Consider the following 19,830-nt stretch of genomic DNA (forward strand, 5'->3'; position numbering starts at 1 on the left):
CGAATCAGGCTTGCCTCTGCAGCTCTGCCCAAAGTCCTAGCAAAGTCCTCAGAGCAGGCAGGAGACCAGTAAGTGACTTCAGCAAGATAAGTTCGACTTTTGCCTGACTCAGAGACTGCCAGAAAGCAGATCCTTTATATAGGCCATGGGGTGTGGCTCCATGACTCAGCACTCATTAAGGCCTGCCCCTCCCTTCCTTCTGTTGCCTCCGCCTATCCAGCCTTCTGATGCGAGGGTCACACCAATCAGCAGCTGTTGGGAATAAACCCTCCTCAGGCTCACATGCTGTGGAGGAGGGGGAGGGGTCTAGCTGCTCCGTTTGCCTGGGCATGGAGTCAGGACTGGGGCCGGGAGATGCTCCTTCTTCTGCAGTTTGTGTGGGCATGGAGCCAGGACTTGGGCCGGGAGGCATACATTCCTCAGTGTTCGGGAGCAGGTAAGAAGGCCCCGGCTGCTCTGAGGGTGGGCAAGACACAACAGCGCCAATAGTTTGAGACAAAAACTCCCATTCTGACCCCACCCTACCCTGAAGACACACTACACCCTCAGTCCCTCAAACAAAAGCCAGTAAACAATAGAGAAAGTCCTAAGAGAAAGTGCCAAAGTCCAGAGTCAAGGTGCAAAGGCCAAAGGGAAGTCCACAAGGCAAAGGCAGGCAGGAGCATGAGTGAAAACCGGGGGAGTGTAAGCCACTTACACCAACTCTGTGTAAGACACACACACCCAGCTTCTCCTTAAGACAGAGGTCCTCAAACTACGGCCCACGGGCTGGATATGGCCCGCTGAAGCCATTAATCTGGCCCATGTGGGACCATGAGGCTGCCCCACCCACATTGCCCCACCTACCCGTCAGCCCCCACCCACCTTCTGGAGGCTAAGTAGATCAAAAACGGGACAGCCTAGGGAGGCAAAAAATGGACCCATTTTTGAGTGACAGAGTGGTAATGGAGCCCAAGGAGCCCAAAAACGGGTTTGTTTTTGGCCTCCCTGGCCTCCAGAGAGGGAGAGAAAGAGGGAGGGAGGGAGGGAGAGAAAGAGAGAGAGAGAGAGGGAGGGAGAGAGAGGGAGAGAAAGAGAGAGGGAGGGAGGGAGGGAGCGAGAGAGAGAGAGAGAGAAAGGGAGGGAGGGAGGGGGAGAGAGAGAGAGAGAGAGAGAGAGAGAGAGACAGGAAAAAAAACAGAAGTCCCTCATACACACCCCAAGGCAGCCACATCCCTTCAATAACCTGCTTTCCATCCCCGGGAACATAACAAATTAAAGTTTAATTTGTGTGTATTGTTTAATGGACTGCTAAATTGTCCATGCCCACCCAGTCACGTGAACACTTAGTCATGCCCATCCAGCCACATGACCACCTACCTATGCCCACCCAGCTGGCCCGGCCCCCCCAACTGGTCCCCTGTTTAAAAGTTTGAGGACCCCTGCCTTAAGTCAATGCACGCCAGGTGTTCCTTTCCCTGGGAAAATCTTCTCCTGAGCAGCCTGGCAGTCCTCCTTTGAGCTCGCCTCCGTTCTACTCTCCCTTGGATCAAGTGTGGGAGGCAGCTGTTCCTCCTCAGAGGGGATCTGCTGCCTGCCAGCACCACTGCCTGTCTGCAACCAATCCTCCCCCATATCTATGTGAGCAGGCAGCTCTCCATCTGGTCGACCACCTCCTCCAATGCCTGAGGGGCCTGGGACAGCATCATCCCCAGCCCCCTGGCTTCTCCAAACATTCCAAGAGAGATGTGCCATCCCTATCAGATGGTCCCGGTTCCAATTCTTCCTCCTCATCCTCCGAACTGGGATCCGATGAGGCCATGACATCTACAGAATCCTCACTTCCTGGACATAAACCACTTGCAACTCCTCTCCTTGGGACGCCACTTATAGGGCATTGCATGCCAAAACAATTCGACCCTGGGATAGTTTTTTCCACTCTGCTGAACACATAATCCTCACAGTGCTGTTTTATGTCTAAGTATAGAGCTGAGATGGTGCAGGGGTTAGAGTGCAGTACTGCAGGCTACTTCAGCTGACTGCTAGCTGCAGTTCAGCAGTTCGAATCTCACCAGGCTCAAGGTTGAGTCAGCCTTCCTTCCTTCCAAGGTGGGTAAAATGAGGACCCAGATTGTTTGGGGTGAGATGCTGACTCTGTAAACTGCTTAGAGAGGGCTGTAGAGCACTGTGAAGCGGTATACAAGTCTAAATGCTATCGTTCTATCTATCTATCTATCTATCTATCTATCTATCTATCTATCTATCTATCTATCTATCTATCTATCATCTATCTATCATCTATCTATCTCACCAGGCTCAAGGTTGACTCAGCCTTTGTTCTGTTTCCCTTCCCCCAATACTCCCAGCAAAGAGTCAGTCAGAGGCCTCCTTTTCTGATTTATTTACATATATATAAATGTCCTGGCCACGTCTACCCATGGGCCTGCCAAGTTTCTGGAGATAACAAGGAAATTATAGATAAGGCCAGAATTACTCACGAATATATTCTTCCCTCCATTGATACAGTTTGCCCGCGCAAATTCATTGCTTTGTCCAAGACAAAAAACCAGGAAGTCCCGCCTCCTATTTATAGTCTCTGCAGATGTCACTGCATGACAATTATGACTTGGCTTTATCCCAACGCTGCTTCTGCTGTGCGCGCCGGTCACACCTGCGCAGACTTGCATCACTCCAAAACTGTTCTTGGGGCGTTGCCAAATCAGAAGAAGGCTCGAGAGAATCAGGCCTTGCTGGTCCCTCCTCCTCCCTTTGAGTGGGTGCCAGGGAGGGAAAGGGCTCAAGAGAAGCAGGGCTTGCCAGGTCTTCTCCCTCACTTTCTGAATCATCCGAGTCCAGGAGTCCGGGTCCAGGAACCTGGGTCACAACAGCCTTCCACCTTTCCAAGGTGAGTAAAATGAGGACCCAGATTGTTGGGGATGATATGCCGACTCTGTACCCTCTTAAAGAGGGCTGTAGAGCACTGTGAAGCGGTATATAAGTCTAGGTGCTATTGTATTTTGTATTGTATTTATTTTGTCACAACAGTATATATAAGCATAAGCATGAAAGTAACTATATAATATATAAGCATATATATATAAGCATAAGCAAGCAATAACTATATTAATTGGATATAATGAAAGAAAACAATAGGACAGGAATGGTAGACACGTTTGTGCTCTTATACACGCCCCTTACGGACCTCTTAGGAATGGGGCGAGGTCAATAGTAGACAGTTTTTGGTTAAAGCTTTGGGGATTTTGAGAAGAGACCACAGAGTCAGGTAGTGTATTCCAAGCATTAACAACTCTGTTACAGAAGTCATATTTTCTGCAATCAAAATTGAAGCGGTTAACATTAAGTTTAAATCTATTGTTTGCTTGTATCTTATCTTATCTTATCTTATCTTATATATTATTATATTATATTATATTATATTATATTATATTATATTATATTATATTATATTATATTATATTATATTATATTATATTATATTATATTATATATAATATATATAATATAATTATTATATAATGATTATATTATAATTATAATTATAATATAATTATATTATAATTATAATATAATATATTATATTATATAATATATAATATAATATATTCTTGTATCTATCTATCTATCTATCTATCTATCTATCTATCTATCTATCTATCTATCTATCTATCATTTATCTATCTCACCAGGCTCAAGGTTGACTCAGCCTTCCATCCTTCCGAGGTGGGTAAAATGAGGACCCAGGTTGTTGGGGGCGATATGCTGACTCTGTAAACTGCTTAGAGAGGGCTGTAAAAGCACTATGAAGCAGTGTATAAGTCTAAGTGCTATTGCTATATTCACCCGTGTCGTATGGCTGTAGTATTATTATCCTTCTCATCTTCTCCACTACCCCCTCTTATTGGTATCATCATTATGATGATGATTATTACTCTTTGCTTTGCATGTACATTGAGAGCTTCTGCACTGGAGACAAATTCCTTGTGTGTCTACTCACACTTAGCCAAATAAAATATTCTAAAGTATTCTAATTCTTTTCTGGCCTAGCTATGAAAGTCTGTGTCTAATTTCCTGAAAGGTTATCAGGTGGATTCCATACCTGGCATTTTGGCTATCATCCAATTGCTTTTAGTGGCTCTTTGCTTGTCTTTCCATTGTTACTTGCCTGAAAACAGCGGTGTCTCCTTTCTTTAACTTCTGAAACATTATGATCGGCACAGAGAGCACGTGCTCAACAGGCAGAAAACTGAAAGTTCAGAACCAACCTGGAACTAAGGAGAAATTTCCTGACAGTGAGAAACAATAAATCAGTAGAACAACTTGCCTTCAGAAGTTGTAGATGCTCCATCACTGGAGGCTTTTAAAAAGAGACAGGACAGTCATTTGTCTGAAATGGTATAGGGTCGCCTGCTTGAGCAGGAGGTTGGATTAGAAGACCTCCAAGGTCGCTTCCAGCTCTGTTATTCTGTTCTGTTAGCTCTGAATAGAACAGAACAGAATAGAATAGAAGGGACCTTAGAGGTCTTCTAGTCCAGCCCCCTGCTTAGGCAGGAAACCCTACACCACTTCAGACAAATGGTTATCCAACATCTTCTTAAAAACTTCCAGTGTGTCGTGTCCCACTCCTCCTCTGACGGCCAGGTTGGGGAAGTCCGAATCAAGCGTGCCTCTGCAGCTCTGCCAAAGTCCTATCAGAGTCCTCAGGGCAGGCAGGAATCCAATTAGATTTTGCCTGACTCAGAGAATGCCAGAAAGCAGATCCTTTATGTAGGCCATGGAGTGTGGCTCCATGACTCAGCACTTATCCAGGCCTGCCCTCCTTCCTTTGCTGATGTCACCTCTCCATTCTCGGAAGCGAGGATCTGTCCACTGCATCATTTTGTCCCCAGCTGCCGGTAATCCCAGCTCATGGCTGGCTTCAGGCGCACATGCTATCGGAGGGAGGTTTGTTTGCTCAGTTTTTGGTTAAAGCTTTGGGGATTTTGAGAAGAGACCACAGAGTCAGGTAGTGTATTCCAAGCATTAACAACTCTGTTACAGAAGTCATATTTTCTGCAATCAAAATTGAGCGGTTAACATTAAGTTTAAATCTATTGTTTGCTTGTATCTTATCTTATCTTATCTTATCTTATCTTATCTTATCTTATCTTATCTTATCTTATCTTATCTTATCTTATCTTATCTTATCTTATATATTATTATATTATATAATATAATATATAAGCATAAGCATGCAATAACTATATTAATTGGATATAATGAAAGAAAACAATAGGATAGGAATGGTAGACACGTTTGTGCTCTTATGCACGCCCCTTACGGACCTCTTAGGAATGGGGTGAGGTCAATAGTAGACAGTTTTTGGTTAAAGCTTTGGGGATTTTGAGAAGAGACCACAGAGTCAGGTAGTGTATTCCAAGCATTAACAACTCTGTTACAAAAGTCATATTTTCTGCAATCAAAATTGAGCGGTTAACATTAAGTTTAAATCTATTGTTTGCTTGTATCTTATCTTATATATTATTATATTATATTATATAATATAATATATAAGCATATATATATAAGCATATATATATAAGCATATATATATAAGCATAAGCAAGCAATAACTATATTAATTTGATATAATGAAGGTAACAATAGGACAGGAATGGTAGACACGTTTGTGCTCTTATACACGCCCCTTACGGACCTCTTAGGAATGGGGCGAGGTCAATAGTAGACAGTTTTTGGTTAAAGCTTTGGGGATTTTGAGAAGAGACCACAGAGTCAGGTAGTGTATTCCAAGCATTAACAACTCTGTTACAGAAGTCATATTTTCTGCAATCAAAATTGAAGCGGTTAACATTAAGTTTAAATCTATTGTTTGCTTGTATCTTATCTTATCTTATCTTATCTTATCTTATCTTATCTTATCTTATCTTATATATTATATTATATAATATATAAGCATAAGCAAGCAATAACTATATTAATTGGATATAATGAAAGAAAACAATAGGACAGGAATGGTAGACACGTTTGTGCTCTTATACACGCCCCTTACGGACCTCTTAGGAATGGGGCGAGGTCAATAGTAGACAGTTTTTGGTTAAAGCTTTGGGGATTTTGAGACAAGACCACTGAGTCAGGTAATGTATTCCAAGCATTAACAACTCTGTTACAGAAGTCATATTTTCTGCAATCAAAATTGAAGCGGTTAACATTAAGTTTAAATCTATTGTTTGCTTGTATCTTATCTTATCTTATATATTATTATATTATATAATATATTCTTGTATCTATCTATCTATCATTTATCTATCTCACCAGGCTCAAGGTTGACTCAGCCTTTCATCCTTCCCAGGTGGGTAAAATGAGGACCCAGATTGTTGGGGGCAATAGGCTGACTCTGTAAACTTCTTAGAGAGGGCTGTAAAGCACTATGAAGCAGTGTATAAGTCTAAGTGCTATTGTTATATTCACCCGTGTCGTATGGCTGTAGTATTATTATCCTTCTCATCTTCTCCACTACCCCCTCTTATTGGTATCATCATTATGATGATGATTATTACTCTTTGCTTTGCATGTACACCGAGAGCTTCTGCACTGGAGACAAATTCTTTGTGTGTCTGCTCACACTTAGCCAAATAAAATATTCTAAAGTATTCTAATTCTTTTCTGGCCTAGCTATGAAAGTCTGTGTCTAATTTCCTGAAAGGTTATCAGGTGGATTCCATACCTGGCATTTTGGCTATCATCCAATTGCTTTTAGTGGCTCTTTGCTTGTCTTTCCATTGTTACTTGCCTGAAAACAGCGGTGTCTCCTTTCTTTAACTTCTGAAACATTATGATCGGCACAGAGCACGTGCTCAACAGGCAGAAAACTGAAAGTTCAGAACCAACCTGGAACTAAGGAGAAATTTCCTGACAGTGAGAAACAATAAATCAGTAGAACAGCTTGCTTTCAGAAGTTATAGATGCTCCATCACTGGAGGCTTTTAAAAAGAGACAGGACAGTCATTTGTCTGAAATGGTATAGGTCGCCTGCTTGAGCAGGAGGTTGGATTAGAAGACCTCCAAGGTCGCTTCCAGCTCTGTTATTCTGTTCTGTTAGCTCTGAATAGAACAGAACAGAATAGAATAGAAGGGACCTTAGAGGTCTTCTAGTCCAGCCCCCTGCTTAGGCAGGAAACCCTACACCACTTCAGACAAATGGTTATCCAACATCTTCTTAAAAACTTCCAGTGTGTCGTGTCCCACTCCTCCTCTGACGGCCAGGTTGGGGAAGTCCGAATCAAGCGTGCCTCTGCAGCTCTGCCAAAGTCCTATCAGAGTCCTCAGGGCAGGCAGGAATCCAATTAGATTTTGCCTGACTCAGAGAATGCCAGAAAGCAGATCCTTTATGTAGGCCATGGAGTGTGGCTCCATGACTCAGCACTTATCCAGGCCTGCCCCTCCCTTCCTTTTGCTGATGTCACCTCTCCATTCTCCGGAAGCGAGGATCTGTCCACTGCATCATTTTGTCCCCAGCTGCCGGTAATCCCAGCTCATGGCTGGCTTCAGGCGCACATGCTATCGGAGGGAGGTTTGTTTGCTCAGTTTCTCCGGGCATGGTGCCAGGACTGGGGGCTGGAGGCATGCCAGGACATTCTCCTGTACTATCAGTGTCTGGCAGGAGATGAGAAGGGCCCGGCTGTGGGGGGGGGGGGGGGGGGCGAGCGAGGCACAACACAGTGTTGGAGCATTCACAACTTCTGGAGGCAAGTTGTTCCACTGATGAATTGTTCTAATTGTCAGGAAATTTCTCCTTAGTTCTAAGTTGCTTCTCTCCTTGATTAGTTTCCACCCATTGCTTCTTGTTCTACCCTCAGGTGCTTTGGAGAATAGCTTGACTCCCTCTTCTTTGTGGCAGCCCCTGAGATATTGGAACACTGCTATCATGTCTCCCATGGTCCTTCTTTTCATTAAACTAGACATACCCAGTTCCTGCAACCGTTCTTCATATGTTTTAGCCTCTAGTCCCCTACTCATCTTTGTTGCTCTTCTCTACACTCTTTCTAGAGTCTCCACATCTTTTTTATATCATGGCAACCAAAATGGAATGCAATATTCCAAGTGTGGTCTTACCAAGGCATCATAGAGTGGTATTAACACTTCACGTGATATTGATAAAGCTCTGGACAAAGTTGACTAGATACTGCCATCAAAGTGGGTCAAGAATAGAATCAGATTCAGATATACTATTTCCTGCATATTCCTCCACTTGATCTACAATTCCTCTCCCTTCATTGTAATTTGCTTTTTAAAAGCTGTCCAGGACAACGCATCAAATTTGGCCCTCAGGGGTAAGTGAGGCTGAACTAGTCGGATTTATATGCCTGTTGGCAAGCTTGGATCATATGCACAACTGAACAATCAGAAACTACTTACACTGGCCATTCAATTTACACCTTTTCTTTTGGCAATTATCCATCTTACCTGAGCCAGGATGAAAATTACGTGGAGACTGTCTGCAAGACAGAACACAGCTGTGACTTGCTATCTTGTTCAAACATCTTGTGGAAATTAAACATACTGAAGTGTGAAATTGCTTGATGCTGTCACTTCACACGCTTTCTCTGAGCCTTCATTGGAACATGTGCCATCATGGTGTGATCACATTAATTACTGAGCACATATTGATTTCAAGCTATATATCTATATCTATCTATCTATCTATCTCTATCTATCTATCTATCTATCTATCTATCTATCTATCTATCTATCTATCTATCTATCTATCTATCTATCTATCTATCTATCTATCTATCTATCATTGCTCTTCCCAGCCCACTCATTATTCTATGCATGCATTTTACTAGGATTATTTTAGCCTTTGTTAAGAATCATACCCCATTAGAATTAGAATTAGAATTCTTCATTGGCCAAGTGTGATTGGACACACAAGGTATTTGTCTTTGGTGCATGTGCTCTCAGTGTACATAAAGAAAAATAAAATACATTCATCAAGAATCATAAGATACAACACTTAGTGATAGCCATAGGGTACAAATAAACAATCAAATCATACTAGGAAACAAATAAAACAATATAAATTGTAAAGATACAAGCAACATGGTTATAGTCATAAGTGGGAGGAGATAGGTAATAGGAAGGATGAGAAGAATAATAGTAATACAGTCTTAGTAAATAATTTGACAGTGTTGTGGGAATTAGTTGTTTAGCAGAATGATGGCATTCAGAAAAAAACCTGTCCTTGTGTCTAGTTGTTCTGTTGCCAGTGCCTTATAGCGTCGTTTTGAGGGTAGAAGTTGAAACAATTTATGTCCAGGATGCGAGGGGTCTGTAGATATTTTCACAGCCCTTTTTTTGACTCGTATACAGGTCCTCAATGGAATATTGGTAGCTATTGTTTTTTCTGCAGTTCTAATTATCCTCTGAAGTCTGTGTTTGTCTTGTTTGGTTGCAGAGCCAAACCAGACAGTTATGGAGGTACAGATGACAGATTCAATAATTCCTCTGTAGAACTGAACCAGCAGCTCCTTAGGCAGTTTGAGCTTCCTGAGTTGGCGCAGAAAGAACATTCCTTGTTGATCTTTTTTGATGACTTTTTTTGATTGTGGGTGTCCATTTTAAGTCTTGTAATATGATAGAACCTAGAAGCTTGAAGGTCTCTACTGTACATGATTTTAAAGCTAGACAATAGACCTTCTGCAATAGAATAGTCAGGTTTTTGGATTTTAGGTTTCCTTAGTCATGGCGTTTTTATAAAGCCAAAGCACTGATTGGTGCCGATGTGAAAATATCACCAAAGCAAGTCCTTTCTTTTCTGGCCTGACTACTAGACCTGGTCCTACAGGAAAGGAATGAGAAATGATGATGATAGTTTAATATAAGTGTAATCATTTTTTTAAAAAAATGAAAAGAAAATTACTTATGACATTATGGACCTTGAACAGAGAAAATGTTTTAATATTTCAAAAATAAATATTTTCACCAAGTACTATGCAACATTTCCATAATTCCCCCTTAACTCACTGTATTGTCCCTGAATTGAAGGTGTCTGAACTGATAAAGTATTTGTCAGGCCTGGAAGCCATCTTTTGCATTAGATCTTCAGGCCTGCCACATTCACAAAACTGGGAGGGGGGACTGTATGGAGCAAGGGAAATATATAGTCATAATAACATTCCTTTCACAGAGAGTCAAGGATATTTTGCCCTGCACCTGGAGGGGTGGAACTGGGAGGCATCTCCATTTGGGACAGTGGATTGATTGGACCATGTGATGGACATGTGGGTGCAGAGGAAGGGACTTGGACTTTCCTTTGGGTGGGGAAAACATGGAAGCTTTCAGATTCGGGTTTTCCCAGATGTCTCATAAAATGGAACTTTGAGGAACCTCAAGCCTTAGAGTCTTCTTTCATTGGGGATGTTACTTGGAACCCTGACAGTATTTTTCTCCTGATTCTACTGATGGTGCAAGAATCATATCCTAAATGTAGTCACAACAATTGGAACATTCATGAAATCTTCTACTAAGAGAAGAAGAACTACGATTTTGTTGCAACTCTCCCACCTGCCCTGTGCTTGTGCAGAGAAGAAAATATAAAGTAGGAAGTCCGACTGTGCCCTTTCAGTTCAAAAACATCATAATTTGTGGCAGAAAGCTCAAGGGATTTTACCTAAAATAAAATCAGGGTTCCATGCCTGCCATCTCCAAGGCCCATGAGTAGCGTGAATGTCAGACCAGCCCAAGTGTAGGTCTTGAATGTCATGCTTCAAAAATGCATGTGGGGCATTCAGGAGCTTTAAAGAGATCAAAGGGATGCATTAAAAAAACTTTTAAAAGTTTAACGTATCCATGGTTTTTTGAGAAAGTAGGTGGCAGGGAGGGAGGGAGGGAGGGAGGGAGAGAGAGAGAGAGAGAGAGGGAGGGAGAGAGAGAGAGAGAGAGATGAACTGGCTGGTCATAAACTTCTGTTATTCTCAGTGGCTGGCTTCACAGATTCTGTTTTCCACTTTCCTGATTTATTCTCAGTTGGCAAACAAGTTGGCAGGAAGCTATTCAAATCTAATTGCTTTCAAGGCATCTCTGAAGCTTGAAAAACAACCAGCGCCTGGGCTGGTGGTCAGCTTGCTTCCCCCCCAGGACTGTTAGAGAAAACACAGCTGTCCAGCAAGCAGTGTTTCGACCCACAAAGGTAGCAGATCTGGGAACGAATTACAATCAGCGAGAAAGCAGCTCTGAATCGATTGACAATGGCCCGAGCAGATATATCTATATATAAGCTGGGCAAATAAAGAACCAAACCATGCCAGTGGGAAATAAAAGTCTATGGCATTTATCTGGAGAACCAGTGGAGTGGTAGGTTCTGCTCTGAAAGATAATATTATTGTGTGTGGATCTCAATATCATGGCAACAGTCTAAGGCATGGTTCTCATCTTAAGATCCTTCAACATTTAGAAATGTGTGGCGGTAGGTCTGAATGTCTATGGAGGTTCTCAGTCTTACTCCCACACCATTCAAAGGTTCAATTTGGGATGAATTGTATAGCTAAAAGTCTGTAGAGATTCTCAGTCATCCAGGTCATGGTTGCCCCAAAAGTGCCTTTCCCCCTGCCCCAAGAGGCAATTAGATTTTATTTTTTTCCTTGAAGACATTTCGCTTCTCATCCAAGTAGCTTCTTCAGCTCTGACTAAGTGGTGAGGATGGAAGGGTTTATACTCCTTGCAGACAGCTGGTCATTTGCATTCTTTTAGAGAGCTATTGAGACCACTTGCAATACCAGGCTGATGCTTGGAGTGGATGGAGCAAGCCCCTATTCCATCTTCTTGAGACCCCTTGAAGGTTTACCTGTGTCCTCAGGGTCACCTGAATGGTGCAAAAGGGCATGGAGTCTTCTTGGAACTGCTGAAAGGACTGTGTTGTAGACTGGAGATAGATGATGTCGTATCCCTCCCCCTCTGTTGAGAGAGGGCTGTTCAATTTTGATGTAGATGGCCTCTTTGAGCCCTCTTTCAAACCAGCGATCCCCTCTGTCCAGAATGTGGACTTTGCTGTCTTCAAAGGGGTGACCTTTGTCTTTCAAATGCAGATGGACTGCTGAATCTTATCCTGATGGGTTTGCTCTCCTATGTGATGCCCTGCATTTGTGAAATGGTTGTTTTGTTTCTCCGATATACAGATCTGTACATGTTTCACTGCCTTGTACTGCGTGTATCATATTGCTCAGTTTGTAGCTCCGAATAGACAGCAAGTCAGAAGTTTATCCACTAGAACAATTAATCAGTGGAACAGCTTGCCTTCAGAAGTTGTGGGTGCTCCATCACTAGAATTTTTAAGAAGAGATCTTAAAACTGTTAACAGGACAACTGTTTATCTGAAATGGTATAGGGGCTCCTGCTTCAGCAGCGGCCTAGAAGACCTCCAAGGTCCCTTCTAACTTTGTTATTCTGTTATTCTCTCATTTGGACCCACCTTAAAAACTGCTTATTGAGACATTTCAGCTGATGGCTCTGAATTCAGGCAAAGAGAAATGCCAGAATAATATATGGATAGAATCTTTTTTATTATTATTACAGTTCAGTTAGAAAAAGGCAATTGGTCACCTCCAGTGATTTTGGACTACTGCTCACCCAATTCTTTGCCATCGGCTATGCTGGTAGAAGCCGATAAGAGCTGAAATCCAAAATATTTAAAAAGACATCTGTTTACCCCTGATTTCATTGTTAACTCCCAAAGTTAGCCACCGTCCAACCCTGACTTCTTTTTTCTACCACTGGATTTATCTGAAAAGTAAGTAATTTTATTTTCAAATTTAAGATAATCGCCTACTTCAAAGAAAGATTAGACGTGGGGGGGGAGAATTATTTTCCTTTTATTGGATGCCCAGTGAATTTAAGATGACCTCTCTTTCTAGAGATAAAGCGTTTGGGAAGACAATTTTTCCCCAGTCTTTTTTAGATGAATACAATACAGTTTTGCTCACTCTGGAGCTGTGATATAAGAGCAAATGCAATTGTTATCAATGCTTTTCTCCCTCTGCATTTTAACTAGCTTTTCTCAACCCTGTGTGTACTACGTGTGTGTATGTATGTGTTTGTGTGTGTGTGTGTGTGTGTTTGTGGCATTTTGCTGCACAATTGTTTCAGGGTAGACAAGCACAGATTATTTTACAGGAGGCAGGATTCAAAGAACAGGACTGACAAGCTTTCAGTCCTCAAAGATTAATTTCTACCACTCCCTCATCTTCTTTTTCCAGGTTCTCAGCCACCTTATTTTGTTGGGCAACATTCGAAAGAATGGATTTTTTTTTTCAACTTTAATATTTGTTATTTCAATTGTTGGACTTTCTTCTGCCAGTTTCCTCTTCCGTTCAATTGGTCACTTGTACAGTTGTGGGGCTGTGCGTGAAATGATCTGGAGTTGATGTTGTCATTTTATACTTGTTAGCTGGGGCGCAATGGCTCAGTGGCCAGCTGACAGCCCAGGTTCAAGACCTGAACTCTGCAATGATGGGGTGAGCTCCCATCACTTGCTTCAACTCCTGCCCACCTAACAATTTGAAAGCATTGTAAATGGTACCCTGTTTCTCTGAAAAAAGGACCCAGCTGGAAAATAAGTCCTAGCATGATTTTTCAGGATGCTCATAATATAAGCTCTACCCCCAAAATAAGCGCCAGTTAAGATTGTCAGCCAGATGGGTACATTTGTACTAAATGTACTGTATTTTCCCTAAAATAAGACCTAACCAGAAAATAATACCTAAGGTGTCTTTTGGAGCAAAAATTAATATAAGACCCAGGTCTTATTTTACGGGGAAACGCGGTACCACTTTGGCGGAAAGAAAACAGTGTTCCAGGTGCCTTTGGAATAAAGCCACACTGACCACATGACAATGGAAATTGTCTTTGGACAACACTGCTCCCTCAGCCAAGAAATGGAGACAAGCACTGTGCCCTACAGCTGGACACAACTGGACAGGTGAAACCTTCACCTTTTTACTATGAAGTAATCATTCTGGAAGAAGGATATGTGACCACCCCTTTTTTTTGAAACCTTGTCAAGGGACCTGCATCAATTAAGTCCAGGAAGTGATGCTGCGGAGTCAAGATTGACTCAAGGGAAACTTTAATACCGAGTTATCTGCATGAAATGCAAAAATGAACCTCAAGTAATCACATAACTTAATTGCATAGCTTTCCTTATGTAGCCCGTCTCACCAGGCTCAGGTTGACTCAGCCTTCCATCCTTCCGGGGTTGGTAAAATGAGAATCCGTATTGTTGGGGGCAATAGGCTGACTCTGTAAACCACTTAGAGGGCGCTGAAAAAGCTTTGTGAAGAGGTATATGAGTCTAAGTTCTATTGCTATTGACTCAGCCTTCCATCCTTCCTAGGTCAGTAAAACGAGGATCCAGATTGTTGGGGGCAATATACTGACTCTGTAAACTGTTTAGAGAGGGCTGGAAAGCACTACAAAGCAGTATATAAGTCTGAGTAGTATTGCTATTGCTACTCTTTTCTGCTTGGGTGCAAAGAACTTGCTTTCAACTAGATGCTGTTGAACTGCAGCAGCTACCACACTAGTTAGCAATTTGAAAGTTGTTGGTAGACAGGTAATTGACCTATAGATGCCTGGTGATGCCCTTTTTGTTGGCTCTGTCATTTTCAGGTAGGTTTGGCCAGAGTTTAGCAACTCTTCAATGTCAGCTCCTTGCATTGTGCTGTTAAACTGCTTGGCAACAAATGGGTGCAGAGCAGACCTCAACCAAAAATGCATCCACAATTCAAAAGGACCTTGATCATCTATCTGCCTGGTCTAAAATTTGGCAACTACAAATTTCAACCAGTAAATGCTCAGTCTTGCACATTGGAAGAAAGAACCCAATCACAAAGTACATGCTTGATGGACATTGCCTCGCAGATGACCCCCACCCTGTCAAAGACCTTGGAGTTTTTACATCTAACGATTTAAGTTCCAAAGCCCACTGCAACTACATAGCTAAGAAGGCTCTAAGAGTTGTCAACTTAATTTTACGTAGCTTCTTTTCAAAAAACACCACGCTACTGACCAGAGCATATAAAACATTTGTTAGGCCAATTCTTGATTACTGCTCTCCTGTCTGGAACCCTTACCATATATCTGACATCAACACAGTTGAGCGTGTCCAAAGGTATTTTACGAGAAGAATTCTCCATTCCTCTGAAACTAATAAAATACCTTATTCCACCAGACTTGATATCTTGGGTCTAGAAAACTTGGAACTTCGCCGCCTGACTGGATCTGGGTTTAGCATATAAAATCATCCGTTGTAATGTCCTTCCTGTCAATGACTTTTTTAGTTTCAATAACAATATCACAAGAGCTACAAACAGATTCAAACTCAATGTCAACCGTTCCAGTTTAGATTGCAGAAAACACGATTTCTGTAACAGAATTGTATATACTTGGAATGCATTACCTGACTCTGTGGTTTCTTCTCATAACCCCAAAGGTTTCACTCAAAAACTGTCCACGGTTGACCTCACCACTTTCCTAAGAGGACTCTAAAGGGGCGTGCATAAGAGCACAAACGTGCCTACCGTTCCTGTCCTACTGTTTCTTTCCCTATGTATATACACGTTTTTAGTACCTCATTTCTCCTCATATATACGTTCATATATTTATAACCTTTTATGTAACGCTTGTATATATTGTTATGACAAATAAATAAATAAATAAAATAAATAAATAAATAAAAATAAATAAAAACCATGCAGTTCATCTTCACCTGGCACTGACCAATTCTTGACCTTCCTTGTCTTTTTCTCCACCATTTCTGCTCTTATCACAAATCCTTAAATTTCAGCTTCTTTCCCCCCACCCCATCCCTGTTATTGTTTCTGTTTACAAACAAAGGAGGGCAGTTTTAAACAAACTTCCTCCCTGATGATCTCGTTATCAGCAACTACACCGGAGGTCGGGTGAGTGGGAGGTACAGTACTCACAGGAGAATCAAAGAAGTGTGATCCCACACATTTTCACAGCCTGGAGTGATCAGATTAATTTGCTATCTTGGGATACAAAGTATGATCTCTTTATCTCCTTCCTCCAAATTTGGTTTTGTTTTTACTTTTCCTCCTTCTCTGTGAACAACAGATGTTCTGACAGAACTGGAGCCAGTGGGGAACACATAAGATGAGAGCGTCGTCACACTGGTGTTGCTTTTTTCCTGAAGTTCACATGGAGGAAACTTCCCCGCATTTTGTGTAAAAGTGAGAGTCAGTGGGTAAAGCAAATCTTGCTGACTTCACTAACTTTTCCACAGCTGAAAGTAGGACACACAGAAACACACAATGCTTTCACACAAAGCAAGAGGAGATGAACCCTGACTGCTCTTTAGAAGGCCAGATTCTGAAGATAAAACTGAAATACTTTGGCCACCTAATGAGAAGGAAGGACTCACTGGACAAGAGCCTCATGTTAGGAAAGATTGAGGGCAAAAGAAGAAGGGGACGACAGAGAACGAGGTGGCTGGATGGAGTCACTGAAGTAGTCGGCGTAAGCTTAAATGGACTCCGGGGGAGGGTAGAGGACAGGAAGGCCTGGATGTACATTGTCCATGGGGCCGCGATGGGTCAGACACAACTTCACAACTAACGACAACAAGAAGTTACCCCAGCCAGCTGTTATGCCAGAAGAGATAGCGAAATTTTTCTGAACCAAAGTTTTAGATGAGGAGATGCACTAAAGTTTTAGGTAGAGGAAATATTTACAAGCCTGTCAAATGTTGCAAAATGGTACCCCCCCCCCAAAAAATGAAAATCCAGAAAATCCAGACTCAGAAAATAACCACAATATCCACAACCTCAGCATTGTCTGTGTGTTCTGTCCTCCCCAACCACAACCAAGAAGACACACGAGCTGACTATATTTGCCAGCAATTTACTCCTACGACAGATATCAGTTCTGGCAATGAACCTGTGATTGCCTGCCAAGTTCTCTTATCTCCTCAGAAGCCAGCGTAACTGCAGTTCAGAAATAAACAGAAGCCAAAGTCTTAGTCTCAAAATGTTGCAGCCAAAGTTTCCAAGAGTCGGTTTTTGTCCATCACAAGAAGCTATAGAGCAGCTCCTCCTGCTTTTATACCCTGAGGGGTGTGGCTCCGTGACTCAGCACTCTCTAGGCCTGCCCCACCCCTTCTTTTGTTGTTCCCGCCTCTTCTTTCTGCGATGCCTGGGATTTAACCAGGACTGATTGTCAGCAGCTGAGTCTTGAGGCATTTCCTGGGAGGGGGAAGGTGCGGGAGAAAGAGGCCTCATCATCTCCTCCACCTGGCCTGCCTCTGGAACCTGGAGCAGAGCCAGAGAGGAAGGTCCTGCAGAGGGAAGCCCTGCTGGTTCTTCCCCCTCACTCTCTGAGTCACTCTCTGCCAAGAAGCCAGGCTCAGGAGCCGAAGACACAACACTGTGTCTATGAATTAACCTATGTCAAAATGTGTGGTTGAAGGAATAACAGATGTAGAACAAATTTGACAAGATGGAAATGATATCGAAAATGGATTTACAACTGGGAGCCCTAGAAAATGACTTGGAAAAAGATTTTTACTGGATCAACAGGGGGAGGGGGGAAATGAGCTCAGGTGTTCAAATTTAAAAGGGAAGTACAAATGACAAACCAAGAGAGTAACCTGGATATTTTTTTTCCCTTTTGGAATGACAAAAAGAATTGTTAAAACCTTAAAGAACTGTGTGCAATGGGGCATTAAAAATGAAAACGAATCAGATCCTATGACAATATTTGAATGAACTTTAGATTAATGCTATGCTGTTAGAAGTAAAAGGAAAGAATGTAAAGTTGGTTTATTTGATCAAGATTAAAACAGGACCTATTGTTACTTCTGGCAACCATTTATGGACTTTCTACTCACACCAGGAAAAATGTTGTTTTATAGATTACTTTATAGATGAGATGGGATATGGGATGAAGAGATAAATGTAAAGAGAGAGTGAAGAATTTCCTTATATTTCTTTATAATCACTGGCTTGATTTTAAAATTTTAATTTGTTTTTATGGGTTTTAAATTTTTGTAAATTTTATAGGGTGTTATTGTATTTTAAATTTTGGCCAATTGAATAAGTTTTTTAAGGGGTTGTTCTTAGTATTGTATGTGCTGTTCTTTTTGTATTTTATTTTGGCTGTGCACCGCCCTGAGTCCTTCGGGAGAAAGGCGGTATACAAATTAAATAAAATTATTATTATTATTATTATTATTATTATTATTATTATTATTATTATTATTATTATTATTATTATTATTATTATATTTGTGAAAATATGTAGGTTGAAAGTCACCTCTTTTCATATTTCTTTCCTCTTTATTATATTAACTTTTTTCTTTTTTTTCCTACACATTTTACTTTTTATTCACATTTCTATCTTTAATTATAATATAAATTCTTAATAAAAATTATATACAATTCCATCATTGGAGATTCCCTAATCAGACATTATGTTCCTTTAGGGTTCCACAAAAGCCATCATTATTTTCTGCCATTTGGTTTGCTTATTTAATTTTTATTATCATTTGTAAAGAGAAAGGAAAATGGCCACACAAAAAAAACAGCTTCATCAAATATGGTTTTAGATATCCCATCTCCTTTTTCCTGTGATTCATGGCCACAGTTTCTATGGGCTGTGAGGATAAATTAAGGTACTTGGGAATTTACTGAAATAAATGTAACAAGGCATTACTTAAGAATCACCATTTACAGATTTAGAAACGCACAATGGCAGGCATTTTTAAGATGGGAAAAGTAAAAAGTGTAGGAAAAATAGCAACAGTAAAAATATTTTATTAAGGATCAGTTATCTGTTTCAAATGACTTCCAGTAAGAATTGAAGAAAACGTATTAAATGTAAGGCAAAGATAACAAATTAGTTTGCACTCAAACAAAAGACTGAAGATTTAAGTTTTGAATTTTTGCGAATGACTGATTATTGATTTGATTGTTATAATTAGTTAATATCATCTTATATGGATAATTAATGTGACTCTCACTAGTCATGTTCAATTCTATACAGTCGTTGGCGCAGTGGTTAGAGTGCAATACTGCAGGCTACTTCTGCTGACTGTCAGCTGTCTGCAATTTGGCAGTTCGAATCTCACCAGGCTCAAGGTTGACTCAGCTTTCCGTCCTTCCGAGGTCGGTAAAATGAGTACCCAGATTGTTGGGGGCAAAATGCTGACTCTGTAAACCGCTTAGAGAGGGCTGTAAACAGCGGTGAAATCCCCCTGATTCTATCCAGTTTGTTGAACCGGTAGCGGCGGTGGTGAGACGCTCCACCCACCTGCTGGGACGTCATCACATCCTGTTTTTTTACCATCTATGCGTGCATAAAAGGTTCTACATATGCACAGAAGAGGCACGCTCCCGTGCTGCGCACTCCCGTTCCCGAACCGGTAGTGAAGGTAACTGGATTTCACCACTGTGTGTAAAGCACTGTAAAGCAGTATATAAGTCTAAGTGCTATTGCTATTGTAAACCCTCTTTATCTACCGTATATATTTGGATGGTCTAATGGTCTAAGGCACCAGGCTAAAAACCAGGTGATTGTGAGTTCTAATCCAGCCTTAGCCATGAAAACCAGCTGGGTGATTTAGGGGCCACTCATTTTCTCTCAGGCCAACTCACCTCACAGGGTTGTTCTTGTCAGAAAAAGAGGAAGAGGAAAGAATATTGTGTGCGTTTGTGTGCCTTGAATTATTTGTAAAAATTATAAAGGCAAGATATAAATAAAATACATAAATAAATATCCATTTCGCTCCTCCATTTCTTTTTCCCTTTTTGTTCTTTACGGTGC

The sequence above is a fragment of the Ahaetulla prasina genome, chromosome 6 (genome assembly GCF_028640845.1).
Source record: "Ahaetulla prasina isolate Xishuangbanna chromosome 6, ASM2864084v1, whole genome shotgun sequence".
In the NCBI taxonomy this organism is placed as follows: Eukaryota; Metazoa; Chordata; class Lepidosauria; order Squamata; family Colubridae; genus Ahaetulla; species Ahaetulla prasina.